This window comes from Lepidochelys kempii, chromosome 12, assembly GCF_965140285.1.
Source record: "Lepidochelys kempii isolate rLepKem1 chromosome 12, rLepKem1.hap1, whole genome shotgun sequence".
Lineage (NCBI taxonomy): Eukaryota > Metazoa > Chordata > Testudines > Cheloniidae > Lepidochelys > Lepidochelys kempii.
Window position 1 is genome coordinate 36,965,435 of NC_136391.1, and position 18,960 is coordinate 36,984,394.

Genomic DNA, 18,960 nt, shown 5'->3' on the forward strand with positions numbered 1-18,960 from the left:
GCTTCCCTAGCTTAAAACGTTCAGTATCTTCACCTCTAGGGAACGCTTTTGTCTCCTTCACATCCAAGTAATGCACCGCCCACCATCCCCCCCCCCCCACGCTTTTTTTCTTTTTGGGAGGTCTGCATCATCACTTGCTAAATATGTTACAACCAGAGAGGGGCTGAAGCAACAGCGCTAGAAGCTCTGTAGAAGGTGGGGAGCACTATAACCGTGTGGCCCCACCCCCATTCCACCCTTTCCCCCGCGGCATTGCTCCCATGCCACCTCTTCCCCTGAGGCCCCGCCCCGATTCGCTGCTCTCCACCCGCCTCCCGCTATTGCTCACCCTTAAGGCAGGTAAAAAGTGATGGGGCCATGGCCCCTGGTCCTCCCCCTGTTCTGGCATCCCTGGGCTGAATTAGATGTAATGTCCCGAGTCTCGAACCCAGACCTGGGAGTCCCCAGACAGCTGCCACATCCTGGAGAGATAGTAGGGCTATAGCCCCAGCCAATGCACCACCCACATGAGCTCTGGTTGGAGCATCGCACAGCTCCACTGATTGATCCAGCTACATTATTTAAGCCAGGAAGAGGAACAGGAAGTTTGTCCGAGCAATAGGGTGGTTTTCCGCTGTGGCTGCATTGGACCCTGCTTGTGCCTTCCTCCTGCACCCAATCTTGTTCTTCCTCTGCTCCTGCCTCTTGCCTTCTCCCCACCTTTGCTCCTGTTCCCACTGTGCTCCAGTTCCATGCTTGATCCTTGCCTCGCCTCCAGTCCTCGCTCTGACCAATGCTTAACAGTGACCCCAAAACACTCTGTTTAATCTCTCACAGCAGGAATGAAGTTTAGCATAAGAGAAAAGCTCTTCCTGCACATCTGTTTTACCTGTGGTCCTGGATAGGCCTATCTTATCCCGGACACCCCTTTGCCGGTGGGAACTGAGGTTCAGCCTGCTCCCCAGCCCTTTAGCGATCGTCTCTTTATCCACCCAAAGTTCTCTGTTCCATTTTCCCCTTCTTGGATCTCCCCCATGGTTTCAAGCTGGAACTCATCCACTCCATCCCACCTCACCAAGACAGACCGGTGAGCTCAGCAGGCTTGGAAGTAAAACTTCCAAATGAATGCCACCCGCATTGTCCTTTAAGTACTGGTCATAGGGGAGCTATCCAAAGCTCTTGGCCTCTTTCCTGCATACATGCAACTAACCCCTGCTTGAATCAACTCCTTGTAATAATATAGCCAAGCCTACAGGACATATAATATTAATGAATTATTACATAACCGCTCCACATCCTTCAAAATCAGACACCAGTGTAACTGGACATTACTCACTGTTGGGTGAAAAATCAGCACCATGCAGAGGGCCAGCACGAGGCCAATGCACCACTCCAGTCTTCAACATTGGGTTTAAGTGGACTTAAGTGGTACGTAGGCCTTGCGTCTGACACTCTGCAGAGTAGAGTGTTACCCTGTAGCTGCACGCTTCTTTAAATTGAAGAAAATAGAATCCCTCTCGTCCCATTACCACAAAGTCAACATGAAGGAGAAAGCAACAAAGAAGGTCTCCAGATATCAAGTGTCCTCCAATTGTTTTTCCATTTGATGACTGGGCCACCAATACCCACCAGCTCCAGTCCATACCCACACGCGCTAGCCCCAAGTCGGCCGCACCCCACCCTCTGCCAGGAAGGCCGTAGAACCAGCTGAAGACGGGAGCCCGGATGCAGCCGCTACAACCAGCATTTGTCAAGTATTAAGAAAGAATGTGTTTATTTTTTTTATTTTTTTTTTTAAGATAGCCGCAGAAGAAAAATGTGAGAAAACTATTTGGTGGAACAGGGTGGCCAAGTTAGGCTGCTACATCTGAGGATTCCAGAGAAAGGAGAAACAATAGCCTGGGAGGGGTGAAGGCAGACTCGGAAGGACAGGGCTGTGGCCCCCTATGCCACAGGAAGACTCCAGTTTTAATATTAAACACCAATCCTTTTTAAGTGGACTCCATGTTCCTGTTCCCGAACACGCATCCAAAACTTCTGCATTTCCCTTCCGCATCCGTACGCATTCTTTTGTTTAGCCAGTGACGTCGCTGGTTGGCCTGAAAGTTGCCTGTACAGACCAGTTCCAGTTTATGTTCTGATTCACAATTATGGTTTTGGATCCTTGACAGCGGCGACCGTGAAGTTTGCATGTTATCGTCTGTGCAAGTTTTTACTTGGGACTCATCCATCATTTGCTTAGTTAAAACACTGCTGCTTATATAAAGGAAGTAATTTGTCTTTCGGGGGGAAAAAAATCCACCCCCATCTCCCTGACCACACTGTCGCAGTGCAAATGAGTCCATTAGCTTCCCTGGGAAATGCATCATTGACATCACGACTGAACTTTATACTAACAGATCTTCAGAAAGAACATGAGAGCCTCCCTGCATCAACCTATTTGGTAGTTACGTCAACACCCAATCCCTCCTTTATATGGAGTCTTTATTAGCTGCCTGTATTTCGTGGTGTCAAGTATCAGGGGGTAGCTATGTTAGTCCATATCCACAAACACAACGAGTCTGGTGGCAACTTAAAGACTAACAGTTTTATTTGTGCATAAGCTTTTGTGGGTAAAAAACCCACTTCTTCAGATGCATGGAGTGAAAATTACAGAGGCACGCATAAATATATATGTTCCGTGGAAAACTTTGAGAACTGGTAACAATTCTGGGTTTACAGCCTGATTTAGAGATTGGCTGAAGACACCAAATCCAGACCTGTATTTCAAGTTCCCAAAACTCATCCAGGTTATTTGGCACTGGGCTTTTGTATTTTTGTTTGGCCTTTATGCTATTAGTAAAGGACATTTGGAGGGGAAGGACAGAATGAGAAGAGGGAAGAGAGACTAGAGTAGGGTGGATATTCAAAATAGTTTGGAAACAGAAGGATTTTGCAGTGTTTCCAAAATCAGGCCTTGGAGTTTTCTCGCTTTTTGGGCCCATTAGTGGAAAGGAAGAAGATTCTTGCACCCTTTGGACTGGCTGCTGAAGTGACAGATCTGTAAAACCCACAGGCAAGTCCTGTGATGCAGAACCCACAGAAGAGGGGTCTCCACCCACATGTCCACTTGCTTTGCTTGTGTCTGACCTCCAATGTCAGCAGGCCTTTGAAGTTTACTGTAGCGTATAGGAATTGGGAAGTACCCCCTTTGAATAGTTTGACTCCACTGTGCCCTTGCATTTCCTTCATATTACGTTCATTGCGCAAAGAGCAAAAGATGTGCTCTTTATATTAAGCCCTGAGTGTCTCATGGCTGTTGTCCCTCGCAGCTGGGAGCGTTAAAGAAGGAGAAAGAGGAAACTCCCCTTGACTGGGAGATCAATGCAGTTCATACCACATGTAGAGGTTCAGAAAAGGAAAGGGGTTACATTTATTGGAAAGGAGAACAGTGATGAGCCACTGTGTTTTCTATGGCAATAATGAACAACAAAAATACCACAGAGTGCTAATTTGTGGAGTTTCAAGGGAGATATTTCTAAAGCCAAGTGATTTCTTTATGGCTGAGCTAGAGCGACGTGAGCAGTGTGGCTACTTCTAGGTCCAGGTTGTAACAGATGCTGGTTTTAAGACAGGATTATTTTTACATGGCCTTGGAGGGATTCAGATACTAGAACAGCCCTGCCTTAACTGAAAAGCCAGGGTCGCTTTCAGCTATTGCTAGAGATATAAATCCATGATTGTGTCATAAAAAATCCATCTGTCAACCAAAAGGAAGGGAGGAGGGGAGTAATTTTCAGTAGTAAATTTTGGGTAGAACAAGCACTAATGGCCTAAAATTAAGAAAGGAAAACATTGGAGTAAATAGTAGGAAGCACTTTATAATGGTGGGGTCAGTTAGACAATGGAATAACCGATCACGGGAGGTCATTTGGTCACCAGCAGGACTAGAGAGAGAACTAACGGGAACGATAGAGAAGATTTCTCTGCAGGGGGGCAGAAGAAAGAGCCAAATGATCTCCCTGGGTCCTTTCCAACGAGAGCTGTGCATTGTATCCATGACAAACCCCAAAATCAGGCAGCACTCACCAGGATGTGTTGCAAACTCAAAACCCAGCTTTGCTGCAATCAGATTCACTGAGGTGCACAAATCTTTTAAGCCCAGCTGGACAGAGAAGGGTAATTCTCTTTCACTGCAGATTTCAAGGTTTCATACTTCTTGTTTCCGTTAGGAATGAAACCCAGAAGTTTTTAGATTTTTTTGTGAAATTTTTTTTTTCACATGGATGCTGCCTTGCGAAGCCATAATGCAACCTTTCCCCACTGTTTTTTTCACATGGATGCTGCCTTGCGAAGCTGAATGGATAAAGCATTTGCCCCTCTGAAGGCAGATTTGTTTTAACATAGGTGCTACAGCGACTGTAAGAAAAATCATTTCCCAGTGTGAGATGGACTCAGAACAGACAGTGAAAAGGCACTTTCCCCCACCCCAGTTGAAAATCACTCAGGCCATTGGGTGCATTAATGTCACGGTAAGGATCAGAGGTCAGGGCTTCTCTTCTGGGAGCTGTGACTCTAACAGTTAAAGGCAGCAGCATTCAAGTGACCTGCAAGGCCAGCTGCTCCTGCCCAAAGCACAGATGAGACCAGCCTACTTGTGGCAAAAGACAGAGCAAAGCAGCAGAGGAGGGAGCCACCAGATGCTGATATACCTGCACTCCCCCCTGAGTAGAGGCAGGTGATTGTAGTCCCAGCTCTGCAACCTCGGCAGTGGCTTTCAGCACGGGCATTCACCCCCTTAGCCTACATGCAGCCATATGTTCATCCTAGGGAGATGGCCGTTCACCTAACGAAACGAAGACAGACCAACCGCATCAGAACGGGAAGTAAAGAGATCTGTAACAGCTGTTTACATTTAAAAAATAAAAGCCATCTGAAGAGATGGAGTTTTAGATACTAAAATAGACATTTAAGGAGCCATCTTCTGCAAGAGTATTTGGACAGCAAAGCAGCAGGCGGGGGATGACTATGCGCGTGTCCAGATGACAGCACAAGTCAGTTCTTTTGTGGCTGTGAGGTTAATTTCCCCTGAGCCCCCAGCTCCGACACCTGGGCTCTGTTACATGACACATCGTTATATTTTTGCAACTTATGGCGTCCATCACCACCCCCAGGCAATCGCTGGACAGCTGTGATAAATGACACACAGCACAGCTTATTATACATATAAAACCCTCTTCACTTGGTGGTCCTGTGGTTTACCTAATACATTTTACTCCTTTTCTGCTTGGATTTGTATATCGGCTCCTGCAATGGGGCACCCACCCTATGCTTTGCACAGCCCCCTCAGAGACTCTCTCTCCTGTACATACCACCATGCAGTTTGTTTACAGGGTTTCACTCCACCACCTTTATGTACTAGTGGAGTCACAGTGTTTACAATGTCCTCCAGTTTTACTACCCCTTCTCCAAAGGTGGGGGAGAGAAATGGTGTCTCCTCCCAGAGAACTCCCGTGTGAAGCCCTACTAGCCTGTCTCTCTTCAGCTTCTCCTCCACTGCAATTCCTTCCTGTGCTTTTCTCTACTCTCCTTGTTAATGTGCAAATTAGCTCATGAGCTAACCAAATCAGATTGGGGCTGGGATCCAGAACCTCACTGCTTAAACAGTGACCAGAATGTTGGGTTATTTTCTGCTTCTGAGCATTTTGTCACAGCTCCATTTAATATATAGTAACAGGCACTGAATTGGTGATACAAAGCAATGCTTGACCATTCGTTGCCAAGCATATGTTACCACTTGTTCAAACACCTTTTATTAATCAGCAAGTGTTCAGTCAATTACTATTCTGAACATTTTGCCCTTCTATATCACCAATCAAAGACTACCAACCTGCTTTAGAAATATTAACTTCAGACCACCACTCTGTGGTAAGTAAGAGATAAAGGAAAACTTCTGGTGTGAAACACAATAGCTGTCTGACCGCAGACAGCAACACTACACACCAGTTTAACAAAAGAGGTGGGGGAGAATACGGTATACACAGTTGAAACCACAAGTTCAATTTGGGAACGCAAAATGTAGTTACCCAAGTTGGAATTTGGTGAGGACACCACTCCTACTCTTACAAATTGAAGGGATTAACCATTACTAGTGGTTAAAACCATGGTTTTAGGGCTCATCTGAAAGAAGGCACCTGGCAAAGAAATGCAGCTCCCCAGCACCAGATCACCATTGATTCAAAGGGAAGAGCATCACTGGCCAGATCGTCACTTCCTGCAGCATCTTATGGAAGAGTTCTGTAGAACTTAGCACTCTAACTTTTCCATGGACTTTTTAAACCAACCTATGTAACAAGGAGATCATTCTTCATTAAATGCTATAGGTTTTGAGAGTAATGTCTAAAGAACTCAACTGCTTTTATCTCTATTAAAATTCTTTAGGACTTTTCCCTAAAGGCACTTTCCTTGGAGACCTCCCCCCTTCCATACACTGACCCAACTCAACACAATTTAGCTCGTAAGAGCTCAGTAGAGAGCAGCATGCCAACTAGCTGTAATAGTGAGGACATATTATTTCAGTAAACTATATTTAATGCAATTCAATATTTGAGTCATATCTACTATGTATTTCACATATGTTCCTTCACCCAAGTACATCACTGTCTGAGCTTTTATATATGAATACCCCTATCTGGCCTCAAGGACTGCATGTCACAGGTGCAATTCTACTTGCCAAGGAGAACTAAATAGGAGTTTCTTTTGGAGATTTACTGCCACTGCTACTCCTTAGTCCTTTGGAGAAGTCAATGTTGAGTAATAAAAGGTCCTCCTTGCCCAGCAATAGGGCTGCTGGTGAAGGGGCTACCAGAGGGAAGCCCCAGAACTGAGAGTGGGAGGAGGACAAAGAAAAGGGTTACTTTGGGAACTTGGGTGGAAGGAAGGAGGCAAAGGGAGTAGACAGTGACAAGAACAGGGAAGCAGCTGAGTAGAGGATGCTCTGCACCTTGAAGTCTTTAAACCATGATTTGAGGGCTTCAATAGCTCAGACGTAGGTGAGACGTTTATTGCAGGAGTGGGTGGGTGACATTCTGTGGCCTGCGTTGTGCAGGAGCTCAGACTAGATCATCATAATGGTCCCTTCTGACCTTAATGTCTATGAGGGTTTGGTAGAGCTCGGAAGGAAGACAACAAGCAACTTAAATTAGTTGCAGAGAGTCATGGGAAGCCAGTGAAGGAATCTGAATGGGGGCTGGATGGGGTCAGAGAATGGGCGATACAGATGATTTTTGCAGCCACATTCGAACAGTGTGAAGGGGTGGAGAGGGAAATTGAGAGTCTGGAACAGAAGAGAGTAATTGGGGGAAATAAAAAGTTCCTGCACATAGGATTTTGAGTCAATATACAGGAAAATACCAGCAGGATTTAGAGACAGTATCAACTTGGGGGACACCATGGCTGTGTGATTAGCCAGTTACCATAGTTCCTACTTCTACTGCAGCTTTGTTCTTGCATTACTGGGGGGTTGGCACCAAAAGTACCATAGTAACTTTGAGTAACTTCTCAGACTAAGGTACAGCCTCTTTAGACAGCGCTGTCTGTTCTGCAGGAGGGGACAGAGCAGCATGCCTACATGTTACTAATGAATGACTTTCCAACAACTAATGATGTTTATTGGGACAGGAAGATCTACTCAAAAGGCCTTTGTGATCTTTCCGCTAAATATAGGGGATGGGTTTTTTATCTTCTCACCACGATAAAGGAGATTTCAGTCTTTTCCCCCTGTGGTTTTCAATGGAGAAATTAAGCAAGGATGACATGACATTTGTTTATAAGATTTATTCTTATTTCCATGACTGTAGACATTCCAGAGCCAGAAGAGCAGAGGTTGAATGTCTTTCACTTCTGATTGTACATTGCCTGCGTTTAGGATATATAGAAGTTAAGGGTCTCATCCTTTCCCTATTGCAGTCAGTGGATCTTAACTTAATTCTTATTGGAACCTGAATTCTTTATCTGGGTACACAGTCACTATACAAGACTCTCAGATATAATCCTTTAAAGCCGGTGCAGTTTTCCAGCTTCTCGTTCCTTGAAGTCCATTTTAAAAGTTACTTCATGAGATGCATGTACAAATATTCTGTGGTCTGGATGGGATTAGGACCAAGTATTTCAGATATCCATCTTAAGCTTTTGGGTCAGGAACCAGGTTTTGTGAAATTGGCATCTAAACCAGAAAAGCCTTAAGGCCAGAATTACAAAGGCCTCATAAAATAAAAAATGATGTAAAGGGTATGGAGTGGGAGGGTGGGAAATGAATAATCGGAACTTTTAAAAACCTGCCCAAGAGGAGAGGTTTGGGTTCTGAGCAAGGGTTTGGATCAAGTCTTATTAAGGATGGATGCATCAGTTTGAATAAAGGAAGACCTCCTTCTGGGGTGACCAGATATACCGATTTTATAGGGACAGTCCCAATATTTGGGACTTTTTCTTATATAGGCACCTATTATCCCCCCCCCCTCCCATCCGCTGTCCTGATTTTTCACCTTTGCTATCTGGTCACCTTTTCTCCTTCCCTGGGGCACACAAAATCCTCTGTCCTGACTTGCAAACTTCTGTGTTGTCTTGAACACAGACAGTGGTGTTGAACTGGTCCCACATATGAGATGGGCACAAATGGGGACTCAGTCAGACCCACAAATTTCATTTTCATTTGAACCTTGATGTCCTCCTGGACTAGTCTCTGATTTGTTCACACCACTGTAAATCAGAAGTAATTTCACCCAAAGTCAACAATTACTCCAGATTCATACTGGCATGGTATAGAACAGGGATGGCCAACCTGAGCCTGAGAAGGAGCCAAAGTTTACCAATGTACATTGCCAAAGAGCCACAGTAATATGTCAGCAGCCCCCCATCAGCTCCCCCCAAGCCTACCGCCCACCGGCATCCCCACCGATCAGTGCCTCCCCCTCCCTCCCCACACCTCCTGATCAGCTGTTTCATGGCGTGCAGGAGGCTCTGGGAGGGAGAGGGGAGAGCAAGGGCATGGCAGGCTCAGGGGAGGGCGCGGGAAGGGATGGAGTGGGGGCAGGGCCCATGGCAGAGCCAGGGGTTGAGCGGTGTAAACCCCCTGGCACATTGGAAAATTGGCACCCATAGCTCCAGCCCCGGAGTCTGTGCCTATACAAGGAGCCGCATATTAACTTCTGAAGAGCCGCATGTGGCTCCGGAGCCCCAGGTTGGCCGCCCCCGGTCTAGAACCATGCCAAGGGTGTTTACTTTTCACAATCTAGCATCCTTTTAGATAGGAAACATGTGTCTGTTCTCAAGACTTCCAATGTGTCGCAATAAATAGTCATGCCCCTTTTAAAAGTCAGTTACTTGGGAAAGTAGCAAACAAAATTAAATGGCTATTTTGGAGCTTTTGATTCCCAATTCAGTGTTCAGGGAAAGGCTGGTTCTACAGCTCGAAAGATAAATTGTTGGCTACCTTATACTTAGCATGTTGCTGGATTTTTGTTGCATCTAGTAATGCACTTTATTTTAACGTCATTTCTGATCAGGCTAGTTTTCAGTAACAACTTTCATGATATTGTGGGTCAAGGTTAAGAGGTAAAGGGAAATGGCAGAGGGGATATGCCTTATTGCTCTTTGAGCTGGTGACAGCTGCTTGTAGTAACAGCATGGGAGACTTGCTGCAGAAATTAAAGGAGTTATTGTAATTCCGGGGGAGGAGAGTTATGAGAGAAGCAAAAAAGTAGCATTTGTGACAATTGGCAAATTACAACAATATGCAACTGCATGGGAATTGAACGAATATTGGCTTTAAAAACTTCCATGTTGACTTGATTTCAAAGGATCAGCTATTTGGTCCAGAACATTGCAACAAAGACTGGTTTTCTTGAGAAAAAACACGTAAGTTGGAGGCTAGTTTAACTGAGTCTGGAGTATATCTTTAAAACCAGAACCTCTCTCCTTGCAGGGTCAAACTTGCATAAGGTTCTCACTTTTTGCTTATGTTGTGCAGGTTGAAAGGGCTCTGGACATAGCAATAGTAACTCAAACCAGATTCATAATTAATCTTTAAAGCAACACGCTCAGCTTTCAAAGTTCAAGAGAACCATGTGGACAACTGCTGTTACATACCTTTGTGGTGTGGCAAAAAGAATGGTGAGGGCTTTGTAAATAGCACAGAAATATCTAATATGCCAACCCACAATGACGCAGGACAAATGGGTGATCAGCCAGAGCTAAATCCACACACTAATCTAAAAGGATACATCCAGCTGTACCTAACAATTTCTGGTCCTGTAACCTATTATGCTTCATGACCTCTGAATGCTTACGACTAGCTTTAGAAACCAAACAGAGACAGTGTCCCTCTGATTCATTCTTCCGTCATCAAATTGTAAATTGAAAGTTCCCTTCAGCAAAGAAGAGTCAAGATTCCATCTCTTCCCAGGCTTGACTTCGTAATGCTGGAATTTGAGATAATCACTTCAGGACTAAATTTTAAGAAGCATCCTCTGCTTTTTGGGAGTCCAACTTGAGATATCTTGGTCCTGATCTTTACAGTTGCTGGGAGCCTGCTGTTCCCATTAACTTTAAGTAGAGCTGTAGTTGCTCATCACTTCTGGGGGCGGGGGGATCAGATTCAAGGGATAACATCCGGATCCAGTTACGTTAATGAGAGTTTTGCCATTGTTTTGCATGTGGCCAGGATTTCACCCAAAGAGTCTAAAATTGGGCACTGGAAAAAACAGGAAAATGTTGGCCTTGGATCCAAGTAGTGTGTCAACAGGGCAGAAAGGTTATTTATTCTTAATCAACTATTCATACTCACATGTAGGGGGTTGAGCTAATAGCTGAATTTGGGGTTGTGAAGTAAATTCTCCCATAGGGCTTATTGGCTTGTTGGTATCTTGGGGGAGTGTCATGTATATGTAAATCTTTGTTTCTCTACCTATCTGATTTTCCATGCATGCTTTTAGGAGCTTTGAAAGGGTCTGGTTAATTTTTATTTATAATATTTGCTCACTTCTACACATCCTGATTTCAGCTGGGACTGGAAGCAGCCATGCCAGAATACTGCAAAACCAGATATAACTGGTATTTCAGGAGCTACCAAAACCAGGAAACGTCTTCTAGAACCCGATTTCCAGACCAAAAAGTATACGAACTATTAGATGCTTCAACAGACTAAAACGCCTAGTTTTGAGATTTGCCCCTTCTGAATTATTACAAATACCTGCTGGTTCCCTTCATATACAGCAGGTAGAGATGCTCAGCGCAACGTCGTTATGACTGTTGTAGCTGCACTTGTAACAAGGTCTCTCTCAAGACAAATACGGTTTCCTTGAACACCATGGAAGTTTTGTCACTAACATCAGTGAAAACAGGAGGTGTCCCTAGTTGACTCAATCATCCCTAATTCTACTGCTGGGCAAGTGGAGGTTTTGTAATTGTTATTGGGAGAGAATTGCTGATCAAATGTATTTAACACGTACAAAGAGAGGCCTATTGAAACAGAAAGGGCAGCAGCTGAATAAAGGCGCAATACGTAATAGAGTTGAAAATTAAAACATTACACTACTATTTAAACAAAACAGTAAGGGAAGGTGCTTCCGTGCTAGCATAATGTGAAAGAGACGGTGGGTGAGACAAGCTTTGGCGGTACACAGAGGTCTCCTTCATGTCTCCTGAAGTTGAGCCATTAAAAGATCTGACCTCACCTGCCTTGTGTGTCTCATACCCTGGGACCGACACGTCTGCAACACTACAAACAGCATAACTTGGACAGTCAGCTAACCCCACCCACCTAAGCAGTTCTTATCAATGTTTGGAGAATCAATTATGGGTTGGGCATTCAAACCACTGATTCTTTGATAATGTAGCTGCCAACAAGGGTCACGCCTTTGTACGCAAAACTGTCTGTTACAATGGGGTTTTCTGTCTGTGGTTATTCCAGAGATTGTTTTGAATGTTTAATGAAGTTTTCCCCATAATGGATCATTGCATTTAGGGAGAATATACTATTGGGAGGATGGCTAGATCGCTGGGACATCTGACGTTGGCCAGTACTGGAGACCGCATACTAGACTGAATTGCTCATTGATGTGCTAAAGGAGGAGGCCCAGACTCTACACTTGGCTTTTCCATTGGCCTGCTGAGTGACCTTAGGCAAGTCACTTCCTCTCTCTGTCCCTCAGTTTCCCCATCTACAAAATGGGGATAAGGACACTGACCTCCTTTGTAAAGCCCCTTGAGCGCTACTGATGAAAAGTGCTAGATATGAGCGTTAGTAATTATTAACAGGGAAGAAGCCTCAGAAGTCCAACAATTTTTCATTATTAATTGTTATTATTATAAGACATGGCTTTTCAATCACTTTTTAGTCCTGCTCATGCTCAGCTATTCCTCTCCACTTTACCCAAGGTACAAGAAAGAGGTACCACAGTGCTTCTTACCACTGTGAGAGCGTAACATGACTACAGCACGCCATCCAAGCCATGTTATAGACACACTCACACACAGTCTAAAGTCTTTTTTTCCCCTCTTTCCTACAGGCAAACAATGCACTGAACTCTGAGTCAGGCAGTGACTGCAGGGGGAAATCAAATGCTTCACGGATTATGAGTCATAATCATCTTTTGTGTCTAAACTAATGAAAATTGTATAGTTTGGGTCTGGTAATGTCATAACGGTTATGTTTTTGTCAGACACAGTTATTTACATCTCTCTGGTTTTAAGAGGCACTGTACTTATGCATGAGGATAGTTGTGTGCATCAGATGAGGTTAGAACATGCATTTTTTACTTGAAGGAAATATGCTGAAGGTAGCTTTAAAATTGGATGGAGACCACAATACAACTCTCTCCCACAGTGCACTTCATGTGAACTCTGGCTCAGGATCCTAGATGCAGTTAAGTAACACAGAAGAGCAAAGCACACCTGTAACAGTGCCTAGTACTTCTCATTTCAGACTGTTATCCCTGTTTCAACAGTGGTCCTCATTAATTGCTGTTGTGGCACTGTTCAGGGAGGAAGGCCACGGCTCAGGATGGTGAAATTATTCAATACAAATAGTGTTCAACGTGAGAGTCGCACTTTTTCTGTTGGCGGATGGTTCACAAGCCAAGACAGAATATTACAAATGTCCATTGTTCATATGTATTTACTCAGAAGTTCATGCCAACAAATTTCAGCCTATGGGTTGTCTTAAAACTGCTCACTTTGACTGTTTGGTATTTACTATTTGCAGTAATTGATTGGAAACCAAAGTCACACTACCTTCACCCTGATTGCCTTTGACTAGGTCCCTCACCAAAAGTTCTTAAGCAATGTAAGCAGTCCTGGGATAAGAGGGAGGTTCTCTCATGGATCAGTAACTGGTTAAAAGATAGGAAACAAAGGGGAGGAATAAATTATCAGTTTTCACAGTGAAGAGAGGTAAATACTGGGGTTCCCCCAAGGATCTGTACTGGGACCAGTGCTGTTCAACATATTCATAAATGACATGGAAAGGGGGTAAACAATGAGGTGGCAACTTAGGTGCTGACTCCATGGGTGCTCTGGGGGTCAGTACCCACCGGCAGGCCTCATTGGTCAGCTCCTCTCTTTCCGCCCAGTGTCTCCCACTCACTGAGCATTAGCTGTTCAGGAGCGAGCAGGAGGCGCCGGGGAAGAGGGGAAAGAGCAGGGGAGGAAGAGGTGGGCCAGGGCAGGAAGAGACGTACTGGGACTTGAGCACCCCCTGGGGAAATCAGAAAGTCAACATCTCTGGTGGCAAAGTTTGCAGACAATACTAAATTACAAAAAATAGTTAAATCGCAAGCAGACTGCAAAGAGTTACAAAGAGATCTCACAGAATTGGGTAACTGGACAAGAAAATGGCAGATGAAACTCAATGCTGATAAATGCAAAGTAATGCACATTGGAAAACATAATCCCAACTATGCATATAAAATGATGGGAACTAAATTAGCTGTTACCACTCAAGAAAGATCTTGGCGTCACCATGGATAGTTCTCTGAAAACATCAGCTCAATGTGCAGCAGTAGTCAAACAAGCTAACAGAATGTTAAGACCCATGAAGAAAGGGATAGCTAATAAGACAGAAAATACCCTATTGCCTCTATATGAATCCATGATATGCCTACACCTTGAACACTGCATATAGTTCTGGTCACTCCATCTCAAAAAAAGATATATTGGAATTGGAAAAGGTTCAGACAAGGACATTGTGAAGGCCAAAAGTATAAGTTCAAAAAAGTGTGGGTTCAAAAAAGAACTAGATAAATTCATGGCAGACGGGTCCACCAATGGCTATTAGCCAAGATGGTCAGGGATGCAGCCCCATGCTCTGGGTGTCCCTAAACCGCTGACTGCCAGAAGCTGGGACTGGGTGACAGGGGATGGATTATTCGATAATTGCCCTGTTCTGTTCATTCCCCCTGAAGCATTTGACACCAGCCACTGTCAAATGACAGGCCATTGGGCTAGATGGACCATTGGTCTGACCCAGTATGGCCATTCTTATCTTTTCATGTTCCTATTGGATGACTAAAAAATTGTAAAACAGCACCATATGATGGATGGCAACCACCGCTTGTTCCAGTTGGCATTTTCAGACAGAAATTGGTTGTGCTAAATTATATGACACTTTTAGGATTCACAGACAGCCTTTTCAGTACCTGACAGCCTTTCACGTACTTCCAAACAACAAATGACGGGACTCCACAAATAGAAACGAGCCAAACTTGCTGCTTGTACCTGCTAAAATATTAGGGAATTACTTTTTGCATTCTTCAATCAGCTCTCGTGGCCCCTTCACTGTTTTATTATTTGTATCGCAATGGCAGCTGGGAGCCCCAGTCATAGAATCATAGGGTTAGAAGGGACCGCAAGGGTCATCTCGTCTAACCTCCTGCCAAGATGCAGGATTTGTTGTGTTTGAAGCATCCAAGACAGATGGCTAGCACCTCATTGCTGTACCAACACAGAACAATGAGACAGCCCCTGCCCCAAAGAGCTTTACTCTGACATCTCATCTGCAGACACTGGCCTCCTCCCTTATCCCTTAAGGAGGAGAATTTTGTTCCTCTTCTGAGGCAACTACCCCAGTCCCAAGACGCCATTTCTATAAGATGTAACTAAATCAGTTCCTATGAGAACGTATATATATTAAATGCCCATTGAAATGAACAGATAGCATCCATGTACATAGCATAGACATAGACTTTGGTGGTTTAACCACCCAACTGGGGTTCTAACAAACCACATTCAAATCAGTGGAATTACCCTGATGTAGCAGGAATCAGACTCAGGCCCACAGTATCAGTTGTGAACATTGCACAGAAACCAACATAAACCCTTGGATTAAGGCGTAAAAGACGTTTACATTTGGTTCACAGGGCTGGATTCGACTTCGATTTCTAAGGCTCAGTGACCCCTGAATTTCACTTTGAGTGTTTGCACAAGCTCACAACAAACACTTTTTAAACTGCCAAGTGTCACCTGGCTTCAGTCCAAAGCCCCACACTGACCCAGGCTTACTGAACCATTGATACATAGATAGCCGCTACCACTAGAGAGGGGGAAGTAAAGGACATTATTATCCTAGTGAAGTTCTCCTCATTACAGCACAGCCGTGCACATTTTCACTCCAGATCCACTTGCTACCGGGTTTTCTTAGAGGGATGAACCTCTGCCATTCAAACAGCCTGGACCAAATCTGTAACAAACCTAGGTCATTTCTGAGCTCTCCACTAGGATTGCTGAGCCTGTTGTATTTCTCCTGTTGCTGCATTAGTTATCCAACCAGTCTAAAACAGGTTACTGGATTCCCACCCTACTCCTTTCTGGACTCCCTTTCCCAAATCACAGAAATCTTGTGCTGTGATTCATTAAGAGATTGGTGGCACAATGGCCCAACCTGATGATCACTTTAGATAAGCTATTACCAGCAGGACAGTGGGGTGGGAGGAGGTATTGTTTCATATTCTCTGTGTGTATATAAAGTCTGCTGCAGTTTCCACGGTATGCATCCGATGAAGTGAGCTGTAGCTCACGAAAGCTCATGCTCAAATAAATTGGTTAGTCTCTAAGGTGCCACAAGTACTCCTTTTCTTTTTGGTGGCACAAAGTACATCGCAGCTGGACAGGTGGGAAGACAGCAGTAGTTAATATCAGCATTGCTTCCTCCTGTACCAGGCTCGGAAGTAGTCCCAGAGAGGCAATGCAAACTCCTCTTCACCTACTCCTCCCTGAAGCCCCAGGCTTTCTATCTCACATGCCTTTTAGAGAGCAGCCCTATTGTTTCTGGCAGGATGGGCAGAGCACAAGAGCTGTACAATACAAGTGCCCTTTTCTCAGGATATACATTGGTCATCCTAGGGCAGGAAAATGCTTAAGGCAAGGCTTCCTCCATGCATCCCTCTTCCTCTACCTCCAGTTTGCTCCGCTACCAGGCTGGGCCCCATTGTCACACTGGTGGCTGATTGGTTACACAATAATCTGCATTGGGCATGTTTCCGTTTCATAATCTCACCAGGTATATATAGCACTGCCCGAAACTTTCTCCTGAGATCCTACTGCAATCTGAATGCTCCCACCGTGCCAGGAAATAATTGCTTGAAGCGGTTAGCTTCCCTTGAGTTTCTTACCTTCTGACAATAGAAGCTTTAATGTAAAGGTTAGCCACCATACTCACTGCACCAAACTCCATGTGCATAACAGAGCGTTGGCCAAAGTTTGTCATCGGATGTGCACGCAACTCCCACTGAAGTTAGCAGGCATCCTGATCATGCAGACAGAATTTGGCTCTTTACATTCAGCAATAGGTGGAACAAAGATCTCTCTACATACATAACAGACAAGTAGTCTGTTGAGCTCTGCAATGTACATTAAGTGACTATATATATAATTAGATGCATATTCCAGTACAGTCGGTCCTAAAATTAAGTGCAATATCAACTTTGTGTCAGAAACGTCCTCTCTTGGGGGTATTATACAATACATGCTGACCTTGCAAGAAGATAGCCTCAATCTTTCCCCCCTCTAAACATCAATGCTCTTAACAATACCTAGCTCTCACATAGAGCTTCACAGATCTCTAGATCCGAAATTATAATTACTAGCACTCCAAAAAACCCTCAGTCAAACTATAACCACAAAAATTATAATTTCTTATAAAATGCAAACTCTCCGAACAGCAACGTATCTGTGGTGTCCCAGACGCCTTCAACCAATGTACAGAGATTCTCTAGTGAGGGCTATTGTTGATGCGAAAGCTCAATACATCATACATAATTAAGAGCTGCACGCTGCACTTACTCAAGTCCCAGTCCTGTAAATGACATCTTACAAGCAGACCATTGAGTTCAGTGGGGTCCCATGCAGGCAAAGCAGTACCCCGCCTCCTCAAATGCAGCATAACTTGCAGAATCAGGGCTGACAGTCCCAATGTCCTGTCCCACCTCCAAGAGCCCAGTGTAAAACCTGGGCTACACAAAGTGTTTTGAGATCTACTGATGAAAAGTACTATATCAGAGCCAGGTGTTTTTATCATTAATAGGATCATTTCTGTAGGGGCAGTCACCTATTTACTTCATCCAAAATCCCAGTCAGGAACCTGGCAAGGCTATATTCCCAGGACATTACAGCTCAGCACCTAAATATCTCCAGAGTGCAATACCATCATCACAGCCTACAGCCGGCTTGTTCAGAAAGCAGCGTAGAAAAGTTAGACCCATTTCCAGAGCGTATGGCTACTAAATAATTATAGAACAATTGAAGCAGTATCCTTAGTTCACACTTATAACCGAGTGGATACATCTGTGCCATAAGCATTCAGCCTACAGACATATTCCTTCCCACCTCTATGGTCTCGCAACCTACATCTCCCATGATTCACCAGGCAGGTCTTGGATTATGGCCCATCTAAACCTCGCAGGTATTCCACAACTTCCTAGCACAGGCCACAGAGTAGGGGGGAGCCACCTGGGCCAGGGCCCAATCCCTTTTAGAACTACACATGTAGGGACACGCAGCTCCTGGCAGGCTGGGGAGGATGGTGGCTCCAGGCCTTCTTCACCACCTCCATAGCTACCATCCCAACCCAGACATGCCGCCATTTCCTGCTTTCTAAATCGCCTGGACCAGAACCCACCTAAGCCTCTCATGAACTGGACTGAAGCAGAGGTGCCTCCCGGAAACCAGCCTGTGCAAAAACCGTGTCCCATTAAATCTTTCCTACCTGGAGCATGTGGGATGGCGGGCTGGCAGACTGTCACCTCATGGCACCAGAGTTTGATCAGGACTCTATCCCGCCACCCCAACCCCTTGCTCACCTTCCTCCCAGCTCCATCAGGATTTTACCCCCACCTTAACCTGCTATCTAGGGGAGTGGTTTTGCTTTCGTTCTATTCCAAAGCAACCATGTTAAGTACTTTAGTGTGTAACCTCTAAGAGTACTTGAATTTAGCTTTTTAAAAAGGGATTCTCAGTACAGTATATAAAGGTTCACTAGGTAAGTTATTTACTGCTTCCTTCCTGTTATGCATCTTTTAGGCAATGCAATTTAAATGGTCTAGCTTAGAAATGGTCACATTAAATATTGGTCATTTATTTTTATGAAACCGACCCATTTTTTTTAAATGGCTGCCCCACCACCCTGCTTCCTAGCAACCCGGTGCATCAACCTAATGCACTGGTATAAGCAGCTTCTGTACTAATGAGAATGCACAACCACGACACCTACATTGCGACATCTTCTCGTCTGGCTTCCTCTCCTCTGTCATCAGTGTGAGATAGAGCGAGGGGTTCAGTGCAATCTCAGGGTGGCGCTTCCCTGTGCAGCTCCCAAGACTTCTGCAGCTCCATGGATGCAACCCCAAAGAGTCACTGGTTCACCCCTTGGCAACTGGAGCTCCCCTCCTCCTCAATCAGCACCAAGGTGGGAAGGCAGGAGTCTAGTCCATATGCACCTCAGAGTCAAGAGAG